The sequence below is a fragment of the Hemicordylus capensis genome, chromosome 4 (assembly GCF_027244095.1).
Source record: "Hemicordylus capensis ecotype Gifberg chromosome 4, rHemCap1.1.pri, whole genome shotgun sequence".
NCBI classification, from domain to species: Eukaryota; Metazoa; Chordata; class Lepidosauria; order Squamata; family Cordylidae; genus Hemicordylus; species Hemicordylus capensis.
In genome coordinates, this window is record NC_069660.1 from 112,500,544 (window position 1) to 112,524,833 (window position 24,290).

The 24,290-nt window shown below is 45.0% G+C and overlaps 1 protein-coding gene across 9 annotated transcripts in view; it reads right to left on the reverse strand.

The window, feature by feature from the left end:
• Nucleotides 1-24,290, reverse strand: part of ZZZ3 (zinc finger ZZ-type containing 3) — an 87,834-nt gene that overhangs the window by 53,593 nt on the left and 9,951 nt on the right. For 6 of the 9 annotated variants that reach the window (XM_053247943.1, XM_053247935.1, XM_053247942.1 and 3 more), the window contains exon 2: nucleotides 9,818-9,968. The exons of the other annotated variants lie outside the window; for them this stretch is intronic. The gene's annotated coding sequence lies outside the window, so the exon portion shown is untranslated. The remainder of the gene's footprint in view (nucleotides 1-9,817; nucleotides 9,969-24,290) is intronic. 9 annotated transcript variants of the gene reach the window in all.

The following is a 24,290-nucleotide window of genomic DNA, read 5'->3' on the forward strand; positions in this document are numbered from 1 at the left end:
GCATTATATATCTCAAAAAGAAAGCAAATACCCACAGCCCCAACACAATAATAAAGCTTGGAAGCCAGAGCTTTGGTTGCTTATTTCAAATCAGCAGCTTCTAGCTTTCCCCACATATGGTAGCTCTTGACCATAGCACCCGTTTTCTCTATTCATTTATGTCGAAGTTTCCCTTCCCACTTCAGACTTGTTCATTTTCCTCCATTTCCTGGACCTCTCCAACGTCCAACTTTCCTCTCAATTTGTCCACCCTGCTCAGCTTCAAGATCAGGGGGGCTCAGCTAATGCAGCATCAAGGAAGGAGCAACATATGAACTGGCAATACACACATATATCACTATATACAATTTATTTACAACTGGGCCTCACTCATCCTTTATAAATTAGTACTGTAGATGAAAAATTTGATGCAAAAAGGCAATTTGTTAGGGTGATAGATAGAAAGTAAGATCACAACTTAGCTTCCACATGAGAAGAATCAGAGAAAGTGCGCTGAGGTGTAGACGGGTGGTAGTTTATGATCCATATTACTAAGGATCCAAAAGACATATTTTAGTTTAGGAGTTTTTCTTCCAGAAGAATAATGTGTGTGTGTGTGTGTGTGTGTGTGTGTGTGTGTGTGTGTGTGTGTAAATAAGTAATTCAATCTCTTCTCAGAAGCAGGAGTGTGCACAGAACTGGGTTTGGTGGTTCAGTTTGAATTCAAACTCAACCACCAGCCCAGTCCATTCAGTCGAACCAGATCGACCCAGTTAGAGGGCTATACTTGTAATGGGGAATCCAGTGAGGATTCCTCTTTCCAAGAAACGGGGTGGGGGAATCTTTTAAAAACATTCTAAGTGTGGTCAGGAGAGGGAAGGGAGAGGTTTCGGCGGCAGAGCCTCTAAACCCTGCTGGCACTCCCCTCAGCACTGGTGGGGGGGGGGGCAGCCCAGTTCTGGCCTCTGCACATCTGTGCAGACCAGAAACAGGCCACAGCTGGCCCGCGCTGCTGGGTGGAGCACTGGCATGGTTTAGAGGAGCTACTGTGCCACTGCTGCTGATAAGGTGCCTTCTAACCATCACCCCCAGCTGCCCTTAGAACACATTTTAAGGATTTACCCACACCTTTGCTTGTAAAGGGGAATTATCACCAGATTTTCCTTTACAAGTATAGCTCTCGAACCAAGTCAAACTGGCCCATATTGGACGGCTGCCCTTTTTTTTGAGACCGGTCCAGTTCAAGTATGAACTCGAACTGGGCCAGTTCAAATCAGGAGGAGGCGGATTGAAGACATGGTATTGAGGCGGTGGGGTGGGGGGAACATGCTTCTATGTTTGACAGTGCAAGTAAATATTGGTAATATCAGTGACAATAAGTAATAAATGTTATAAGTGGCGGTAGTGGCTTGTCACTCCCCCTGATCCTACTCCTCCTGTCTCTAGCTCCCTCTGCCATTGTGGTTGTTGCAAGCTCTTTTTCTCTTGCTTGCTCTCTCTTTTATTCCTGCCACCGCCGCGCTCTCTCTCTCCTCCTCCCTCCACTGCTGCTGCGGCCACCACAAGTGTGCTCGTGCTTGCTCCCTCCTCCTCCTGCCTCCACTGCTGCCATGGCCACCACACAAACACACTCACTCACTCCTCTTGAAGCTGCTATGGCAGCCATGTGCATGCTCTCTCTTCCTCCTCTTCCTGCTGCCACCACTACGCAGCCACAATACTCTCTCTCATCTTCATTCTCCTGCCACCACTACTGCTGCCACCATTCTCTCTCTCTCCTCATCTGCTGCTGTGGCTTCCACCCACTCATTCGCTCTCCCCTCCTCCACCGCTGCTAACACGGCCAGTGCTCTCACTCTCCTCCTCCTGCTTTCTCTCTCTCTTTCGTGTTTCCCCTCCTGATCTGTTTGTCCAGTAGTAAGTGGCTGAATGAGCCCTCTCCTCTTGTGCCCAAGCAAGAAGAAAGAGTGTATCAACCCCTTTACTACTCCACGAGCAGGTCAGAAAATGGTGATGATCGCACTACCCAGTAAGGGTATGGACGTGCCCTTTCCTCTTGCTCATGCGTGAGAGAAAAGGATTCATTCAGCCACTTACTGTCATTAAAACTGGTGGGAGAAACTGACAGCAACAGCAACGGGAGGAAGTGCGGGAGGGGAGGGCTGAATAGCGGGGGGGGGGCCCTTTGGCAGGTGGGGGTGGGCAGGAGGCCCCTTGAAAACTTGTCAGTGCCTCTAATGCCACCACCCAAAAAGGGGGGAACCACATGCCAAGTAGCACAACAGCAACCCCACCTTCCAAAATAGTGAAGATCACTGGCGTAGTTAGATGAAAATGGCTCAAGTTTCTTACAACTATCGCATAGTTTCACAGGATACTGACAGGAATTTTAAAAGACAACAACTCAGGCAGAAGTGTTGACCAATGTGTATGACATTTACTGGCAATTGAGGCTGAAAGCAACAAAATGTGCTATTGGAGACATCATTCAGGACATTGTCAAAGGCAGAACTGAAGTTAAATGGGGTGGGAGGGGGCTTAAACTAGAAAATCAGGCACAGGTTCTGGGAATTAATGGTCAAGGAGAGTGAACAGGAACACAGCACACCCAACAATTCAAACAGGCTTGAGACAGTTTGTAGGGTTTGTATAGATAATTTATCTTTGATTATGCCACAGTGGTACAGTAGCAATAGCAGTTTTTGAAGAAAAATACTGGAGAGGCATATGAAGAATATTTCAAGCAACCTAAGGGAACTGGCAAGAGTACTGAATTCTGCTAAATCCCAACATCAATAAAATGTTCAATTACATGTGATTTTTTTTAAAATCAGCAGCAAGATCACAAGGAAATGAGGCAGAAGGAAAGCTCCGTTACAGTGGCTGACATCCAGACGCTGCACTTGTTCAAACATGTTGCATTAGCCAGATGCATTCAATCAGAAGCTTATGTTCCAGACTAGTGTTGTACTTTGTATTCAATGAATTTTTATACTGCCTATTAGCGAAGTCTCTAGGCAGTTTACAGCATAACACAAACCAAGAATAAAACAAACCAAGAATTTAATGGTTAAAACATGATAAAAATCAGATTAAAATATCCATTAAAAAACGAACTACCTAAAAAGCTTGCCTGAAGAGATGTATCTTCTGCTATTTCCTAAAAGCTAACAAGGACGGAGCAGCTCTAATCTCAGCAGGAAGTGCATTCCACAGTCCAGGGGCAACTACAGAGAAGGCACGCCTCTGAGTCGCCACCAGACGAGCTGGTGGCAGATGACCCTACCCCGAATATCGTAATAAGCAGTGGGGTTCATACCGAAGGTGTTCTCCTAAATACTGTGGGTCCAAGGCGTTAAGGGCTTTATAGGTAATAACCAGCACTTTGAATTTTGCCCAGAAACCTACTGGTAGCCAGTGTAGATCTTTTAGAATAAGAGTAATATAGTCTCTACGGGACACCAACTGCAGCTTCTGAACTACGTACAAAGACAGCCCCATGTAGAATGTACTGCAGTAGTCAAGCCTGGGAGCTACCAGCATGTACACCACTGTTTTCAGGTCACTCACTTCCAGGAAAGAGTGCAGTTGGTGAACCAGTTGAATAAAAAGTACTCCTGGCCACTGCCTCCACCTGAGGTAGGAGAGGGTTGGGTCCAAAAGTACTCCCAAACTGTGAACCTGTTCCTTCTGGGGGAGTGTAACCCCATCTAGAACCAACAGAACTATCCCATTTCCTAACTGCAGGTTCCTACAGTGAACACTTCCATCTTGTTTGGATTGAGTTTCAGTTTATCACTCAACCAGCACATTACTGCCTCCTGGCAGTCATTTAAGGAAGTTATGGCATTGCCTGATGAAGATGACATGGAGATTTGGGTGTCATCAGTGTACTGATAATACCCTGCACCAAATCTTCTGATGCTCTCTCCCAGTGGTTTAGTGTACATGTTAAAAAGCAATGGAGACAAAATGTAGCCCTGAGGGACACCATATAAAAGCTCTTGCTTTATAAAGAGCAGTCTCCAAGTAACACCTTCGGAAATCTGCCCAAGAGGTATGAGCAGAACCACTGCAAAGCAGTACCCCTACACCCAGTCCCCACAGGTGATCCAGAAAAATGCCATGGTCAATGGTATCAAAAGCTGCCAAGAGGTCCAAAAGGACCAACAGAGTCATACACCTTCTGTCAATTCCCTTTGGAGATCATCCATCAGGCCAACCAAAGCAGTCTCCACCCTATAACCTGCCCGAAAGCCAGTTTGAAATGGGTCTAGATGATTTGTTTCATCCAAGACTGTCTGGAGTCGAGAGGCCACCAGCCTCTCAATCAGTAGCTGAAAGAGGTGCAGAAGTAGATGCCCACATATCCTTTTCCACGATCACTGTTGCACAACTTACAAGTAGTCCCCTGCTATCTGAGCAAAGAGGCACCTTTTAAAAGTGGTGGTTCTCTTTATTTAGCAGGGGGACAGCAACTGGCTGTATCCAGCCCCAGCACAGCATTCCTTCTGCGGCTGTTGCTGGTGTCTATCTTATATTAAAAGAGCTGATCTTGTGGTAGTAAGCATGACTTGTCCCCTTAGCTAAGCAGGGTCTACCATGATTGCATATGAATGGGAGACTAGTAGTATGAGCACTGTAATATATTTCCCGCAGGGGATGAAGCTGCTCTGGGAAGAGCAGAAGGTTTCAAGTTATCTCCCTGGCTTCTCCAAGATAGGGCTAAGAGAGAATCCTGCTTGCAATCTTGGAGAAGCCACCAATGTCAGACCATTCGTCTACTGAGCTAGATAGACCAATGGTCTGACTCAGTATATGGCAGCTTCCTATGTTTCCTTTTTAGATTGTGAGCCCTTTGGAGACAGAGAGCCTTGTTTGTTTGCCCTCCCACCCGCCCCCCCCCCCCTCTCTCTCTCTCTCTCTCTCTCTCTCTCTCTCAACCACTTTGGGAATTTTTGTTGAAAAGTAGTATATAAATATTTGTCATATTCATATGCCTGCAACTTCATGTGCCTCCTGAGGCACAGCCCTCAAAATCCATAAAAATCACCCTTTCCCCCTTTCATGACAGCACAGCATTCTGGATGTCACAAACCGCTGAACCAGCACACTGCTAGTCTGGATGTCAGCCACAGTATCAAAATCATGTTTGATCTAGGGATGAACATGGGGTGTGTGACAACCTTAAGGGTGAGGGAGGGTGCACTTACACCTCCCTCCGCTTTCCCCCAGCCAGTGCATACCTCCGTGCCGCTCCATCCCCTCCTTGGTGGAAGTGGCTAGAACTGGCTCTGGCTTTATTCAGGTAACCAAAGCGAGACTTAAGTACTGTCTGCACATGCACCCGACACTTCCGGCCAATGAGGGGATGGTATGCTGCCGCCCTGACAGGATCTTTACAAACGGAGCACCGGTGGGGGAAAAGCGGGGGGAGGGGTAAGTGCACCCTCCCCCACTCTTAAAGTTGTCCACCCCACCTTCGAGCCTCTGAATCACCAGTGTTCAAACCTATTCAGCGGCCCATAAATAGATCTCCGAACAGGTTCATGCACATCCCTAGTCTGATCTGGTGATGATTTGGTTTTTATCACATTCATTCTTTTAACAATTGTGTTTGGTTTTTAATTTGATGGTACAATTGTCATAAAACCACCAAGATGTCTAAAGCTACCAGGCCTGAATTTCTTGGTATCTTCCAATTTCACTGGCTGATATCCAGAGCAATGGAGCGCTTGTGCGGGGGGGGGGGGGGCAGCGGCAGGGGCAGAGGAGAACATTGGGCAAGCACAAAACTCCTGCACTAGCTTGTAGCACTTAAGACTGGAGCTTGTGCTCCAGACTAGTGTTGCACTACCACAAGCATGGCTGTGCCTTCACAATAGTTGTGCTACTGTGTCATGTCTCACTTGTTTTACTGGAACTTTTGCAAAAGAGCACTTTTGGAAAAACTCTGGTTTTTAGCCTATGACAAATTTGCTTGTTCTGCAAGTTCTCTGTTGCTTTGGTTCCAGCTACTGTTCCTAACTGTAAAGCCTTATTTGCATGGTCTTTGATTACTTGTCTCCACTCCCCCGAAGACCTATATCTGTTTCCCACAAAAATGTCATATCCTTTTTCTCCAGTCACTTACTCTATATTTCCATTTGGCTCACACTTTATCCCCCCCTTTCCCCCTATATTTCATACTACTCATATCCTATGTTTTTAACGTATGTTTATAGGGCAAACTTTCGGTTTTCTTTTGCTGCATCTTTGGGGATTCCCATGCTAGGGATGATATATGAATGATATGCTGGCAAACAAGCCATAATTGATAGCCTTGTTTTTACCCAGGAAAAGTGGTGTGGATCTCAATGTTATATGCAAATGACCCCATAGCTCTTCATAATGAGTTAGCAACATTTCAAACTGTTTTACAGTTTGCACCTCATTTATTTATTTGTCATATTTTTATACCACCCTATATAGATTTGCAGGTAGATAAAACTTATATAGCTTATGTGGCCCTATTCCCACCCCCATTCGTTGACCACTGTCTACATACCATAGAATAAAACAGCCTTGGCAGTATTGTCATGAGTTGCACCAAGAAAGTTGCCCAGGCTGCACGCTGGTGAGGGAGGGGGTTTCTGATGAGCAGTGCGATACCACTTTTCAATCTTTATTGGTCTAATTTTATTCAGAGCTAGTTTTCAGTAGTTCTTCGTTAGTAATCAACTATTCTTTTGCAGTACAGTTCTGTAAATCCTAAACTAGGCAATAGAATTTGGGCTCCCTATTTTTGCCACATTGGCTCAAGATAAACAGCCATTAAAAGGCTCTCAGTATTTTGCATATTCAACAATAGAGGCATAAAGTGTAAGGGATAATAAAAGTCACTGAAATATTTCCTTCTCAGAAGCCGATAAAGCATGTGAAAAGTTAACAAGGCAAAGCTTTGAACTAAAGCTGTAGCATAATCCAGCAAACACTATCCCTATATAAGCACTATAGCAGATGAAATGGTTAAACAATTACAGTCATGACCTCTGCAATTACAAAGAGCAGACACCATGAAAGTTATGCCCTTAAAACCAACTCCTAGTCAATGCTTTCTTGTGGTGTCAATTCTCTTTTTGATATGCTTTTCTACTTCTTCTATCAGGTTGCCCACCATCCACAAGGAACAATGCTTTTGAGTTGAAAATCCAGAATTTTGCAGGGAAATTCTATTACAAGGAGCTGGCAAGTAACAGAATCAGAATATTAGCTAGCAAGCAAGCTTTAGTCAAAACTTTGAAAAGCACTAGGTATGATCAATCTTAACAAAATAACAATTATTCATTTTCCATACATTCACATTTTATGTGGGGCTGACTTAGATATGTTCAGACGTGTGGTAACGACTTCCACACACAGATACACTTGGTTCTCATGCACCCACAAGGAAGGAACAGCATGTGGTGTATATACATCCCATCTCATGCAATTGCCATGATCACTAAAATCCTTTTGGAACTATCACAGTTACTGAATTCTCACAACCAGGAAGCCAGGAATGCAGATATTTCTAGTTTATGCATTACTCTTTGTCGCAAGGCACAAACCCCATGTTTTAATTACTTGATACAGTAATCCAGTTGTACTGAATAGAAGCCATTTTTTTCACATCAAAGCAAAACTGTTTTATGGATGCTTTTGCACTCATTTAATCGTGTTAGTCATACCTTCTTTTCAACTGCCATATCCCTAAAAAAGAAAGTTCTCAAGCATTTAACAGTAGATAAATACAACACAACTTTGAAAGCAGGATGTGAACATAAATTTAAAAAGTACATAAAATGTTCAGGTGTTATGCTTATTCTAAGAAATAAAATACTAATGGTGAAAAAATAATTTTAAGTTGCTAATACAAGAACCTAGAATTACTACCTATTTTATAAGCAAATCACATTTGCCACTAGAGGTGCAAATCAAAGATCATGTCTATGTGCAAGAGCAGCTATTTTCTCTGAGCAAGTAGCTTGCATAAATCTTATATAAGGAAAATCCAATTGCCTATGCACGAGACCTTCATGCTGCACAATTGCTTATTCAAAGCTTGTGCATTTGTGCACAAACAAGCATGAACAGTTTACTGTCTTGCTCAAACACCTCTCTGGATTACAGCCTAGGCCTTTAATTATTACCAGAGACAGAAAGCAGAAAGTGTGATCCAATAATGCTGAGGAAGCAACAGTACAACATCCAACAATTTCCAGTTCCCAGGAGCATTATCAGCTCCAAGCAACCAGTGCTACCTCACAGAATTACATAGAATAGCAAAGCAGTCAACTGTAGAAGAATGTTTATAAAGCCTAGATGTATGGGATATATCAGTACAATTCACATTTCAATACATTTCTCACTGCAGGGGGGAAAGCCTACAATCAAGCATAAACTTGAAAATGCAGGCAAACCACCTACTTTCTAAAAAGTGACTATTTTAAAGCTTGGAGGCAGTCTTAGCATTTCAAGCTTCTTAGGACTGGGACCAAAAAGCACGCAATACTGATTACAAATGATCCAGACGAAGAGAAGCTTGTGCAGTTAACATGTATAAAGATAATTCTGTGTATTTAATAGGTATACTAGGTTTAGTCATATTTAGCAGAAAAAGTTCAGGTGAATAAGAAAAGTTTATATTTAAGAATTGCTGCATCTTAAGATGGATTTCCCCCCCAGAATTGTTGTTCTTTACTGCAAGTCCCCCACATGTGCTAAAATGTCCCCGAATGATGCTTGCATTTACAACAATTTCCTGGATAGTTGCTGTCCATTAGGGGTGTGCGCGGAACTGTGGTCTGGCACTGGGGTGCGGGGTTCCATTAAGGCGGGGGAGAGTTTACTTACTCCTCCTGCACTTTCCCAACTCCAGCACCGTATTTACTGTAGAAATCGGGCGGCAGGATACCTCCCTGCCGGCCCTTTCCCTGCTTGGCTGCAGGGAAGACGGGGGGGGGGGGACAGACCCTTGCAGAGCTACCTCTTTAGTACTTTAGTACCTCATTTACTTTAGTACTTTAGCGAGCGGGCGGCGGGAGAACTCCCTGCCGTCCGCTTGCTTCCCCGGCTGCACTGCAAATGGCTTCTAGGAAGCCTTTTGCGCAGGCACACAAAAGGCTTCCTAGAAGCCATTTGCAGCGCAGCTGGGGAAGGGGACGGGGTCAATTGTGTGGAAGCAAACAACTAGGGAGGAGGAAGTGATTGTGTGGAATCAAGGTAGGAAGAAAAGCTCGGTAGGACAGCTTTTTCTCCTACCCTGGTAAAATGCTGAGTTATGAAAGCTGGGTAGAATAGCACTGTCCTACTCAGCTTTTACTCCTACCTTGATTATACACAATCACTTCTCCCTTCTCCAACCTAGTTGTTTTCTCCCACACAACTGAAGGAGCACACAGAGCTCCCAAACCTGGGGAGAACACTTTTCTTACCCCGTTTTTGGTTGTGTGAATGACCTCATTGTCAGCTAGTACAACTTGGCAAGAACAATACTGTTTTCTCTGTCCATTAATAGCGTAATTAATGAACAATTAGATGGACTTCTAGGGGCACACATGCCTCAACATATCCTCATTATAACTTTACATGTGGTGAGCCACTTTGGGAACTAATCTTAACTGAAAAGGAGGATATAAATATAATACACTCATTTTTGTGTATATATTAGTCAATAATTCCTAGGACAGAAAATTTCTGTACTTACATGATTGTATCAGAATTACTCCTTTTAATAACTAAATGATGTGATGATGCAAACAAAAACAAAAAACCACCCCACAATTTTTAATACAAATGTTTTAAAATATTTTCCTACCATTGCAAAATTGAATGGAATAGAAACTTCTCTTCTTGGGTCTAGGGAATCCCAATGTTGCTCCACTAATATTATTAGTCACCATTTCTGATATCCATGATGTATTCGAGACTTCTGACTCAAGCAACTTGCAATTCATTTAACAAGGAAACTGTAGGAAAAGAGACAACAGAATTCTATATAGGTATAAAAGAATTCGTATGTATATGGCATAATGCAGCCTTGAAAGAATCCACCCTCTCAACTGCTTCCCGCTGCCACACTTTGTGATAAAGTCGGGTAGAGTTGTGTGCCTGGCCCCACTGACGGGCACAGGAGCAGTCGTTCTGTTCCCCGGCACGTGACGTTGGCCATCCAATCGGAACGGGGGAGCGGCTGCATAAGTGGCCAGCTACCTTAGCTCATTCTCAGTTGCTTTCAGGTGAGAGAGAGAGCAACTGGGTATGGGGTTCCCAACAGGCTTGGGCTGTACCTCAGCAGTGTATTGGCAGGGCTGGGTGGGTCTTGGATGCTGCTGGGGCTGGGTGTCTTCGGCCCGGGGTGCTGTGGAGACTCAGCTTTTGGCCAAGGAACCATGTAGGGGCTACTGCAGCTGTTTTTGAACTACTCACCATTTGTTTGGCAGTGCCTTTTTTCCTATACTTTTGCTACTCCTGCACTTTTATTTTGTTTGTTTAAGCTGTCCTCCCCACCCCACTTTTCATCTTTTTAAGTCCTAAATTTACCTAATGAGTGATTGTTGTATTCTGGCCCTTTCAAGTTTCCTTTTCTTTTTGTTTAGACTTCTGCTTGTTTAGACTTCTACTTCCCCCTGGTGTAGTTGAGGTTTTGTTTAGACTTCTACTTCCCCCTGGTGTAGTTGAGGTGCTATTGATAGACTCGACTCCTTTTACAATCTAATCTCATATGGTTATCTGGTCTTTCAGCTCCTTGGTATACTTATTCTTCTGCTACCTTCCTTAAGTAGGTCCCTTTAAAACTGGGATTTCCTATGTATGTTACTTAACCTTTATTTTCATTGCTCAGTTTCCTAATTAGTTGCTGCCTCCCCGTTTATGTTATATTGTCATGATTAAGTCTTAAATCATCCTAGTGGGTGATTAATTTGTTTATTTGTGTGTGTGTGTGTGTGTATATAAATTATATATAGTTATATAAATAAAATAGGAAATATTAATAGTTTATAGATGCGGATACTGAATTCTTGATTGATTATATTTTGGTGAGGTTGCATAATTGCTAAAAATAGGTATATTTTTATTTATTTATTTATTTATTTATCACACACATTTGTATACTGCCCAAAACTCAAGTCTATTGCATTATATTTGTATGATGGGTACATTTGTATGATGCAGATTTAATGCTTTCTAATCAAATAAGAATACATTATTAAATAACTCTCCCCACCTTTAAAAAAAAGGGAGGGTGAATGAGTTGTATAGTATGGAATCTCCCTTAAAGTAATTATTGGTTAACTTGATAATTTGCATTCGAGCATCTTTGTATCCCTTAAAATTTGGTAATTAGGTAATTAATTTGTATTATTGTATAACTGACGAGTCATAGAGGAGATGGCTCCTAAAAACGCCCAGGAAAAGCTAAAGGCAAAGAAAAGGCATTGGCATCTAAACACCCGGTTCATCAACCTGTTGGGCTTCCAGCCTTCTCTTCTTCTGAAGATGAGGAACAAGTAGACATGGCTCGTATTTTTTCTCATTTAGATGCCTTGGAAGCCAATAAGAAGGTTTCTTGCGGGAAAACTTCAGATACAAAGGCTAAAAGGGTTTCTAAATCTGCTGGTCCGGCTGATAAGCAGCTGAGACTTTTACAGACCATTGAGGCCAGGCTTGATGCCTTGGAGAGGCGTACTGGTGAGGATGCTCCAGTTGTTGAAACCACCCTTCCGGTGTGGTCCTCTCACCATAACACTCTTGACGTGGATGTTGGTCCTTTAGGTGAGCTTTATATAAGTGGGGTTTATCCTCCCTGGGCTGGTCACAAAAATCTCAAGTTTTTTTGTTGTGGTTTTGTTTGCAGGGGGGGGGGGAGAGTATGCCAGTTTGGCCTCCTGGCCCTGGTTTCTCCCTGGCGGCTTGGATGGGCCCTACACCTGGGCCTGTAGGCAGTAGTGTGGACACAGGTAAGAAAGTTGTGTCTAAACTGGCATTGTGGGAACACAAATGGATGGGCATTGATAGACCATCAGGACTTAGATTGGGTTTGTGGAGTACACATGTTGGTGAGGGTGCCACCGATGAAAGAACTGAGTTAAATTAAAAGGGAAAGAACTTTTATCCCCACGGTGGTGTGTCTTTACCTTTAGGGGATCATCTGTTACTTTCTACCACAGAAGAAATTTGGAAGAATGAATATGTTGTTATATTTTCCTTATTGTATCGAGAAACCGAACCCCACGAGGGTGATAAAATTGGCCCCAGGGATAAGGAAAAATTTATAATTAAAGTTGTGGACCATAATTGGTGAAATTGGTTATTAGGGTACATGGTGTATATGGGGGTGGTTTTGCAAAAGCAACCAGCACAGGTGAAATATTTGGATATTATATATTACACCTTCTCTGAGTTCAGTGGGCTCACGAGCTGGTTATGATTAATATTTTCAGTGTCGTTCAGCCTTGAACCTTTCACTTCCTTGGGATTGCCCCCAAACTACACTTTGGTTGCAAATTATGACCACTAACTGCCCAGTTTCCGGGGAGTACTTGAACAGTGGCCACTTGGTGGTAAAATCTGCGGTCACTTCTCCTAGGGGTCCTCCTCAGACCCCAGGTGGTTCTTTTCAGCAGTTGTGTTGGGGATTTGAGGTTAATGGTGTATGCTCCCACCCTCACTGTACTTATCAACACACATGTTCTGTTTGTGGCGGTCCTCATTCTTTCAGTGTTTGTCCAAAGAGTAAACGTTGGTCATAGAGGTTCATCTGGAGCCAGACAGCCACCCCACCCTCCGACTTCAAAGAGGACTTAATCCTCTGGAGTTGGACTCTTAATGTTGGGGTTGCCTTTGTGGGGAGCAGGTTTTATCCTGCTGAATTTGGCTTTCTCTTAATTTCAAACCATGATATCTTTGGCATTACTGTACCTTCCGATCCGGGCGTTTGGGCATTAGAGCTTAACAACTGGCTTGTAGTGTGTTGTTTTATGTTATACTAATTTGTTTTTTTGTTTTGCAAGATCTCAGCCTTAGTTGTCTTCTTTTTGTACTCATCTAGAGCTCCGTTTCTGGACGGGTCTTCAAGTGCATTGGCCTATGCATTCGGATGGGTCCTGTGGATGGTGCTGGAGTGGATTATCATGGAACAACAAGCCTCTTTTCTGGGGGTATATTATCCTGTTTGGATTTCCATTTATTCTAGGGCTGGGACCTTGGAGGTTCCATGAGGAGTATGTTTGTTTCAACAGATGTGTGGGAAGGTTGACAGATATTGGTGCAGTTGGCAGCTGAATGGCCATGGTTTCATTGTCAACACTAGGGACGGTGCGGTGTTTTGTTTCTGGCATTGTGTCAATTTGTCTGCCCAGGGGAACAAAGGGTTCTCCTGGGACCTGCAACGAAGCTTTTTGAGGTTTTGGTTGGTGGAGTAAGCTGGGCTAAACTGAGGTTTCCCCTGCTTTTGTGGCAGAAGAGTACGGGTTAGGGTAGGTTCTGTATTGGTGTTTGACTGATGGACTGATTAAGTTGAGTGGGAAGCCAAGGAACAGCCTTTGCAGGTTTTGTGGCCCTTGGGCTGGGATCTGCCCCTACTCAGAGGCTGGTTGCACCAACCATTCAGTGTTTTGTGGCCTGGGTCGAGTGGGGCAGGCTGGTATCTCAGCTGGCATAAACCTCACAGTTGTGGTGTTATCTGGACCTGGAACCAGGCTGAATCAACACCCAGTCCTTCACCCTCTCCTGGGCAGTCCTCCTTATGAGGCTGACACTGGGGGGGGGGGTACCTATACTCTATTTAGTATATGACTTGTTGCAGGTTATTTGTAAATTTAATCAATAAAGTGGCCCTAGTTCTTCCCATTTGTTCGTGTCTGTCATTATTGGGGCCTGAGTGTACAACTGCTTGCAAGCAGAGTAAGATAATCACAAAGAGGAAGGATAAAGCAGTCAATATTTTTAAGGAAATAAAAATGAACGTTAAATGTATATTGACTTGTTTTATCCAATTACGGAAAGTGTCTCTTAAACTACATTATCTCATTTAAAGAGGAAATCTGACTTTACTTCAAAACATGTTGAAGTCTAAACTTTTAATTCCCTTAAAAATGAATTATGCCCATTTAACAAAAAAGTTTAGTTAATGCTGCTTTTCTATGTAAAAAGAACAATGCAAAGTGGTTCCTCCATGAATACAAGGGCCCCTTTCATAAGCAGAGGCTCCTCCTATTTACTGAGCAAAACTTTGGATTTAACTTAGTGTGTTCTTTGTTATGGCAGCCAGTTAGCATGCATACTGTATTAGGAAACATACAAGATTGAAAACGGAAAATTTGAATTACATCCATAATTTAAATCAAACCAACTTTAATCATGAATGGTCTCTCTCCCTGCCTATTTCTAAAAGTATTCAGTTAAACAAACACCTTACAATACAGAAGAAGCCCAGCACCACTATGAGACCTCTCCTGTTCTCTCACACAAAAAGAGAAGGCACACTAGCAATGGTTCAACACAATTATTTTCAATATTTAGAATGGTCAAAACCATGGATAGCCACCTTTCTGTCAGACACTCCACAAGCCACACAGTCAAAACAAGGTTTGACACATGGGCCAGGAAAGAGCAACCAGACTTGTATCCCTACATCCCTTTATCACACTGTTCAGCTGTCTGTTCTCGAACTTGGAAGACTAGAGGGGAAAACACACATCAAGGCAGAGGAAGCTGACTACTAGAATAGTGTTCTCTTTCAGAATGTGCACGAACAGAGTTTTGTGCACAGGTTCAGCGTCATGGAAAGGGGAACAGTGAACTGGATCTTTTTTTCTTTCTTTTTAAAAAAGAGTGCAAGTCCTCATCTCTCTCAGCAGCTGCACATAGCTTCCTGCTGCAATGGTGCTGTCCCCAAGACCTCGTGTGTGGCACTGGCGCACATATGGTGTCCGTGCACGCGTGGATGCCATGTGTGTGCTGGTGCCATGTGCAGATTCTTGGGGGCAGCATTGTTGCAACAGGAAGTTGCAGGTAAGGACCTGTTTTGTTGGGTTTTTTTAAGATCCCACTCGCCACTCCCCTCTCCGCAGCGCCGAATCTGTGCACAAACCTCAGTTCATGCACATCCCTAGTTCTCTTATATAGTATTGCCTTGTAACACCCGCGATAACCAAAAATCAAGAGCACAACATACTAGTGTTGTGCTAGCATAAGGGCATAATGCATAGACATTCTACAAAGACATTTATCTCTGTTCCAAACTAGTTCTTGCACTCGCGTAACATGCTGTAGTTGTGCAATCCACTGCACAACCCTGCAGACATGCAAGGGCAGAACTCCTTGCTCAACATGAATTCAAGTAGTTCCTCTTCTGCTAGTGGTAGTACAATTTTGTAGAGCACCAGAACTGCAAAAAGGTCTTTCTGCAAGTGTCACAGTGAAGACTACCCTAAGATTCCGGGTAACTGTATGCTAACATGCTCAAGAAAAAATGATCAACTGGAAAATGATGCGCTCTTTGGAATAATTTCAATAGCTTAACAACTAAGCAACTTTTAAAGATGTTTAGTTTATATATAACTATATAATAAATAATCTATATATTATTCTTTCGGTAGCAGAGTTGCACTCTGAACATTGGTAGTTTTGAACCACTTTTAAGTTATCAAAAGCAGATAAAAACTAATTGTTACCTAAGACAAAAACATAATTTTGAGTAAAATATATATATTTGGAAAATATGACACCAGCAGGTTAAAAGCTTATTCACAAGCTACACAGGTTATTCTAATTATCATTTAGCCAAGGAAGCACTTTTAAGTCCCACACATTTCAATGGGAGAAATTCAAACATATATACCTGACTCTCCTACTGAAATCAAAGATGATTCTTAAAAGCTTGGGGTGGATCATGCCCCTCTCCAATCATAGGATTGGCTCCTAAATATAACCTACAGAAAGGAATTCCCACAAGGGAACCTTTACTGCCCCTTTACAAAAAAAGTTCACAAAAGGTACGCCTGGGGTGCGCCCACACCCAACGCGCGCAGGGAACCTCTGGTCACTTCTGGACTGAGGAGGGAACAGGGCAGCAGGGAGGAACAGGGCAGCAGGGAGGAACAGGGCAGCAGGGAGGAACACTGCTGCCCCGGTTTTTAAGAGAGCGCCGGCGTGGGAAACATGGGGGGTGTGGTAAGTGCACCCTCCCCCGCCCTTAAAGGTGCCCCCTTGCCTTTGAACCGACCCCTGATGATTCTGTGCACATCCCTAATTAACATGACATCTATTCACCTTCTCTGTGTGTGTGTGTCTTTATCTCAAACCAAAGAAAAGAACCATGCCCTGGCACAACAGAGGAGTTGCAAATATTACCCCTCTCTCTCTTGGAAAAAAATCTACGCATGCAGGTCAGTGGGGAAAAGGAGAGAGAGATAAAGAGAGAACTGGCCTGCATCCAAGAACAAGAGGAACAAGAACAAGAGTAACACTCCCAACAAAGATGTGTGGTGGAGAATTTTCTGAGAAATTTCCTCATAATTTGTTTTTCTATGGACCAAGCTAAACAGCTTGGGCCCTGGGTATTTAAGAGAACATCTTCTTCACTATGAACCACACCGTCCATTGAGATAATCAGGAGAGGTTCATTTGCAGTTGCCACCGGCTCATCTGGTGGGTACTCAGGGGCGGGCCTTCTCCATTGCTGCCCCGAGGCTTTGGAACACACTCCCTGCTTAAATAAGAGCCTCCCCTTCTCTTACAACTTTTTAAAAGGCAGTCAAGACACATTTGTTCACCCAGGCTTTTAATTAGATACTGTTTTAATAGTTTTAACATTGTTTTAAGTTTTAAATTGTTGTAATGTTACAACCTTTTTTATTTGTTGTTTTTATTGTATAGTTGTAAACAACCCAGAGATGTGCATTTTGGGCAGTATATAAATATATTAAATAAAATAAATTTTTCCATTTCTAAAATTTCTGTTTGACTATCTGAAAAACTTTAAATACATAGTGGGGAAATTATACAATTAAAAACAACAACACCTCCACCATATTAAATAGGTCAAATAACATGCCAAATCAGATCACAATCTATTTATGTCAACAGGAAAATTTCTGTAGTAATTTTGAGAAAAATAATGCAAATTATATGCATTATATATTATATATGAAAGACTGGAATAGACAATGGCTCAGAATGTATTGCACAAAACAGGAATACACATGTAGTCTAATTTTAGCTCTTCCAGATTAATATGACCACGCTTAAATGAAGCAGAAAATACATAATTCCTCCTCTTCCTATTTTTCAGTCTTATTATGTCTTATTTTTCGTGGCAGTACAGCGAATCAACTTATGGCAACTAATTTACTGCAGAATTTAACACATTTTATAGACTACTATCTTTTTAATTTTGCTGTGACTGATTACAATATTTGAATAATCAGTAAGGCAATTATCGATTCAGTCAGAGGTTCTCAATGTTTGTCCCAAAAAGTCTATTTTACATGTTTAACCCCCTCTGCCTCTTCATTCAGTAATGCTGTAACTGCAAACCCAAGGGAGAGCCACTTTAGAAATATGACATTTTAAAGCTGCTCATAGTGGCTGACATCCTGACTATGAAGCCCTGGTGCTTCTCCCGTAACAGTGGTGCTTCATTCAGCCATTACGATCAGTTTCAGAAGCACTGGTGCTTCTGAACCCACAGCTAGCACAGCAGTGGGAGCAAATTTTGACAACCTCCCCTTCTCCAGGAAATGTTATATCATTTAAATCCCCCGCCCCCTGCCATACTAGGAACAGTGCAGTGTTAAGTCCAGAATTTTTTACCCATTGTGCTGGTGCTTCTTTAGTCAGGATGCCAACCACTTTTCCAAGAAGCACATATTATTCACCTTTAGAATTCAACAAATGCAAGTTGGAACACTCGCGGCAAGATCTGGTCTAGTATCCCAGCCCCCAAGAGGTGTGCACCTGTTCAGGCTCTAGTCATCCTGGAACAAGAGCACTGTAGTAGTGTCCATGGTTAATGGAATGTGTACTCACTGGGGAGAAGGAAGAAGGTAGATTTACAGCACAGGGAGCAAGTTTTTTTTAATAAAGCATCTTGGATCCAAATCTAATCCTCCCTCTGGTGCCCAAATTATACTATAAACTGAATTTTAATTGTAAGGAGCTTAAGCAGAACAATTTTCCTCAACTGACACTCAATTGTACTAAACATTCTATAACTTGACACAACACAACAATGAGCACACTCAATACTCACCGCTCCCACTATTTGGGGAGGATCTTTTTCTACCTTAATTTAATGGCTGATATCTTTCCGTAGAAAGAAACGCTGGACTTACTGTGAAAGGTTCTTTCTCCTCTGAAGTAGAAAGTCACGGCTTACAAAGGGTTAACTTCCATCACTTGCTCCCAATAGACAGGAAATTCAGGTAGGTATTTGGAGGTCCAACTCCTCTCCCAGCACGCTCGGGGGTCAGATCCCCAGTTCCAACTGTTGTGCTCCATGGAAATCCATATAGAGCCAGCAGGGAGTTATTATGCATAGGATAGGTTATCATGTGAGAACAGAAATAGGCTCTGAGGCCAAGACAGAGCGACCCTGAACAAGGTACCGAAGAGAATATGGTTTGTAGCTAGGATGGACCTTCCCTGACTCCCTGATGGACTGATCCACAAGCAGGCCTCATGACCACCTACTTCAGAGGAGAAAGAACCTTTCACGATAAGTCCAATGTTTCTTTCTCCCCCAAAGTAGGTGGCCACGGCTTACAAAGGGATATACCAAAGCGATGAAGAATTCGGGCGGCAGTGCATCAAGTTTAGACCACCTACTGAAGCACCGTGAGCCCAAATGCTGCGTGCTCTGAAAAAGGAGTTTATCTTATAGTGTTTGATAAAAGGGGAGGTGGAAGCCCACATCCTGGCAGATCTTCCCCAGGAGTGCCTGTGCCACGAAGGCTGCAGTGGTGCAAGCACTGTGTCCCAGGTGTGCCTTAGGGGACTGGAAGGGAAAAGGCCTGACAGGCAGTGGAGATGCACACCTTAATCCAGTGCGCCAGGGTCGCCTTGGAGACCTTAGTGCCCAAGGAAGATGCATGGAAGAAGACGAAAAGCGACTCGGACCATCTGAGATCTTTTGTCCTCCTCACATAGATGCGCAAAGCCCTGAGCCCATCTAGGGTGTGCCAGCGGGTATTCCTTCGGGTGTTTAGGTCCCAGGCATAAGGAGGGCAGAAAAACAGCCTGAGAGTGATGAAAAACGGAGTTGACCTTAGGGATGAAGGTAGGATCCGTTTTCCAGACCACCGCGTTGGGTTGGAACACAGAGCTCCTTTTGCACCAAGAGCGCTCCCAGCTCCGACACCCTGTGGGCCGAGGTAACTGCAATAAGGAACAGGAACTTGTAGGAGAGATATTTAAAGGGTACTGAGTCAAGAGGTTCAAATGGTGCCCAGGTCAGGGCATTCAAGACCCTACTGAGGCTCCAGAATGGAAAACGATGGACTGGCAGTGGATCAACATTGACTGCTCCCCGCAGGAAACAAGAGATGTGAGGGTGAAGGGATGAACCATTGGCTCTCCTCAGCTCCAGCACCGACGAGAGTGCATAGGCTTGGCGCCTAAGGGTATTGAGCCGTAGAGCGTGGTCCAGACTGGCTTGTAGGGATGCCAGTACCTGCAGCACTACCACAATGAGGGGCTCTATATTCCTCCTCCTTGCCCATCTCAGAAAAGAAGCCCAGGTGACATGATAGATCCTGTTACTGCTTGGGCGTTGGGAGGCCAGGATGTCTTGCACTGCCCTGGGATACCCTACCGCTGCTAAGGCCACATCCTCAACCTCCAGGTGTGCAGTTGTAGCCATGCTGGGTCTGGATGAACCACAGGTCCCTGGAATAAGAGCTCCAACCATTGTGGCAGTGGCAACAGGGCTCTGACAGACAGTGCCAGGAGGTTGACAAACCATGGGCACCTTGGCCAGAGAGGGGCCACTGATATGACCTCTGACCATCTCTTGCTGAGCCTTGCCAGTACCTTCAGTATGAGGGCTAACGGGGGAAGGACATTCAGGAGGCTGGGTGGTCAAGGGGATGTGACTGTGCCCTCCGCCAGAGGTGTCGGAAGCGCATGAAGAAACGTGGCAGTTTGCAGCTGTTCAGGGACACAAACAGGTCCACCTGGGGGAAGCCCAGGAGGCACTTTATCTGGCTGAATACCTTGGGGTGGAGGGCCGACTCTGATTGGTCCACCCTCTGGCGACTGAGCCAGTCGGCCCTGGACACTCGCAGAGCCATTTAGGTGCTCTGCCCTGACCAAAGCCAGGTGCTTCTCGACCCACTGAAAGATTGGCTTCCTCCATCAGGGACGTGGTCCCCCCAGTGGTTCACGTGGGACTTGGCACCCGAATTATGGCACCCAAAACCAATGCTACGATGGGGGCATCCACCTTCGGTACAGTCAGCTCTGCCATAACCTCTCTAGGTAGCACATAGAACCTCCTGAGAAAGGAGCCCACCTGCTTAGTGGAGGCAGGTTTGCCCTGCTCTGCGAGCATAGCCTTGTGGAAGCGGGGGGGGGGGGGGAATGACACCACAGCTGATTAAGACTAGGGCAGGGGAACGGCTGGATGGCTATTGTCAGTGGGTGCCAGTCGGTGGTGAAACCACATTAATGGCTCTCCTGGCCTTAACCAATAACCACCTCATACGCTTTCTGTGCAAATAGTCACAAAATTGGGTTTATGGGACTTGTAGCCTCTTCCTCTAAGAGCTCTCCCTCCTTTCTGTCTGAATCAGCGTGGTGTAGTGGTTAGAGAGCTGGACTAGGGCCGGGGAGGAGACCTGAGTTCAAATCCCCATTCAGCCATGAGACTAGCTGGGTGACTCTGGGCCAGTCACTTCTCTCTCAGGCTCACCTACTTCACAGGGTTGTTGTGAAAGAGAAACTCAAGTATGTAGTACACCGCTCTGGGCTCCTTGGAGGAAGAGCGGGATATAAATGTTTAAAAAAATAAATCAGTTTCACTGCTATTTTTGGTCATCTGCGGGTCCGCCACCATGGTTGCCCTTACAACTGATTTACCCTAGGGCTGTGCTGCCCTTGTCTCATCCCCACAGCAGGTGCATGAATGCCTGGGCTCCAAGGGTAGCCCGGCTCAAATCAGACGATGAGCAGTGGAGCCTCTTGCTTCTAGTTCTAGGTGGGGCTGCTCTGTCCAGGCTGCTATCAGAGAAGGCTGACGCTGCCCCGGGTGGGGGTGATGGCCTGTTAACCCAGATTCCCTACGGGATGCCACTTGGGTGCTAGCTGGGACAGGGAGTACCATGGTCTGTGCCAAAGCCCATATTGCCTGTGCCACTGTCTCCCTAATAGAATGGGAAAACTCCTGTGAGCTCACTCACAGCTCACTCACCATCCTTCCTCTGATCCATTCGGAAATGTCCTGTGGGAATTCCTGATCCCAGTGCAAGTTACTCACCATGTGGTATCCTGAGGGCTTGGCTGCACCGTGGGGCCGCCCATCTAGTGAGATTGAGTCGCTGCACTTTGCCCCCGACTGTACACCCTGGTCCTGGCATCTTGGGCGAGCTCTCACACGCTCAGCAGTGGCAGAGAACGGGAGCGCTTCCAGGAGCTGCTCATGCAAGCGTTTGGTCATGGCTGCTCTATGTGCTGCCAGCACTGTCCCGCGGGAAATACAAGCTTGCATGCGAGGCAGGAGACTATTGCTGAAGGTGAGAGGCCTGAAGACTTCTCCCATTGCACCCTGTTCCCTCACTTGGGTCAATCCTGCAGGTATGTTGCATCAGGATGCGAGTGCGGTAACTGATGTGGGCGCCCGCGTGTTGGCAAGAACTCCCATGCCTGCTGTGGTATAGGGCGCTGCCAAGCCCTTGCTGGCCACGCATGTCAAGGAGGCGGGTGGCATGGCAGCTGCCAGGTAGGCAGGCAAAGCAGTGGCTGCCAAGTCTTCATTGGCCACAGGCGTCAAGGATGAGGGAAGTGTAGCAGTTGATGAAGAAGTGGGTGGCGCAGTGGCAGCCCAGCCTGTAGCGGCTCTGGGGCTCACCATGGCTACGGAGGTGGTTAGGTGGCTGCTGCGAAGCCTGAAGTGGCTGTGGGGCTCGCTGCAGCAGAAATGGGCAGTGCGGAGGCTGCACCGTCTGTGGTCGCCATGGCCATGAGGCCCCCACTGTCCACAGCAGGCAGGGAGCCAAGTGGTGCGGGGTCTGGCCGGAGTGTAGTCTGTTCCGCCAGCATGGCCTCCGCGGCCACCCGGGAGGTGGAGAGCGTGGCCTGCTGCAGCGCAGGAAAGACGGTGTGAAAGATGGCTGGGAGTTGAGAGGGATCAGCTGTGAGGTGGGCACAGCCTGCTAAAAAGCGTGTGCCGCCTCGGCGCATGGAAACCTCACCAGCGTTTGAGTCTGTGAGGCTGGGGGGGGGGGAGAGAAACTAAGCCCCTGCTCCCCCCATGGTAGACCCAAGTGACTCGAATGGCTGCATGTGGTCTTCCAGCTCTCCCAGTTGCCACCCTGTGAGTTGGTGTAGGCAACCTTCAGCAAAATTCTTTCACTTTGCTGGTAAGCGGCCAGCATAGGGGGCTTGTGCTTGGGTCTTGTTCTTTCACAGCTTTTAATGGTGGGCCTTTATTCCTGCGCTGTTCTGGCAACACAAAATCGTGGCGCTTCTTAGTGGCCTTGGCTTTGTGCCTGATCTTGCCCCCCTTTTCCACCCTAGGGTCCTCTGAAAGGGAGCCCATGAGAGTTTCCCCCACCTGAAAAGGGTCCATGGCTAAATGCTTTCCAAAGGGAGGGAGGGAAGGCAGGAAGGAAATCAGCAGCTCACCGAAACAGAAGAATGAAGAAGGCAAATTGGGGCAGGAGCCCCAAGGAGCCTGTCCTACCAGAAGCAAAGACAAGAAGAAACTGGAGATCTAACCCTTGAGCATGCTGGGAAAGGGGATGGGCCTCCAGATACCTGAAACTACCTGAATTTCCTTATTGAGAGCAAGTGATGGAAGTTAGCCCTTTGTAAGCTGGGACCTCCTACTTTGAGAGAGAAAAGTCTACCTTCTGATGGTTGTTTATGGGTGGTCCCTTTTAGCTGATCAGCTGATAGGCATGGGTCTATCAAGGGAGAAGAGCTGGTCTTGTGGTAGCAAGCATGAATTGTCCCCTTTGCTAAGCAGGGTCCACCCTGGTTTGCATCTAAATGGGATACTACATGTGCGCATTGTAAGATATCCCCTCAGGGGATGGGGCCACTCTGGGAAGAACATTTGCATGCTTGAATGCAGAAAGTTCCCTCCCTGGCATTTCCAAGATAGGGCTGAGACTCCTGCCAGCAGTCCTGAAGAAGCCACTGCCAGTCAGTGTTCTCTCTAATTTTTTTCATCTGTGTGCACAGAATGAATTTTGTTCTGGGAGGCAGTATCAAGGCAGTGTGTACACATATGCATTCAGAGTGTGGCCTTCCTGATTCAACCTGAGCAGGATCTAAAGTGAACTGAGCAGACATCCAAAAACGTGTGAGCCCACGCACACACACACGCCTTAGAGGGAACACTGCTGCCAATTGAGTAGACAATATTGAGTAGACAATACTGTATTGAGGAGTACTGAGTATTGAGTAGTCAATACTGAGCTGATGGACCAATGGTCTGACTCAGTATAAGGCAGCTTCCTATTTTCCTAGTGGTGGTATTAGGGAATGATGTTCACATATAGTGAGTCCAATTATATTTCTTATTTTCCTTTTAGTGTAGTCTAAGAGAAGTTCTTAGAAGAAGTGCTAATCTTGACATCAAAGAAATTCCATACACACTCTAAATCCCCAAGGATTTTTTTCTATGCATATTAGCTTGAAAGATTAGCATACTCTCCCTCCCAAAACATATATTAAACACAAACAGCAGCATAAGCTTTCATAAATATAGATGAAGCAAGATCAAATCATTGAAATATCTTATATTATTCTTGCAGATAAGTATATATAGTCACCCATTCTACAGCTTCACTCACATGGGACAGATGTATAGGCAATAAAAAGGCGTTTTAGACTTAGGGTACGATTTTACATTAATACTTTACGAAGAAAATTGTTGTAAACACTGATAGTGCACCTGCAAATGTTTAAACTGATGCATTGTGTTTCCCCAATTGTAATTAGAGATTCCACTTTACCACTTTAGCCACTGACAAGTAAATTTTCTTTTACTACAGGATAAAAATGCAACATTAACTCAAGTACGACTTTGATTCTTCCGATTCAACCACAATCTGTAATTTTCA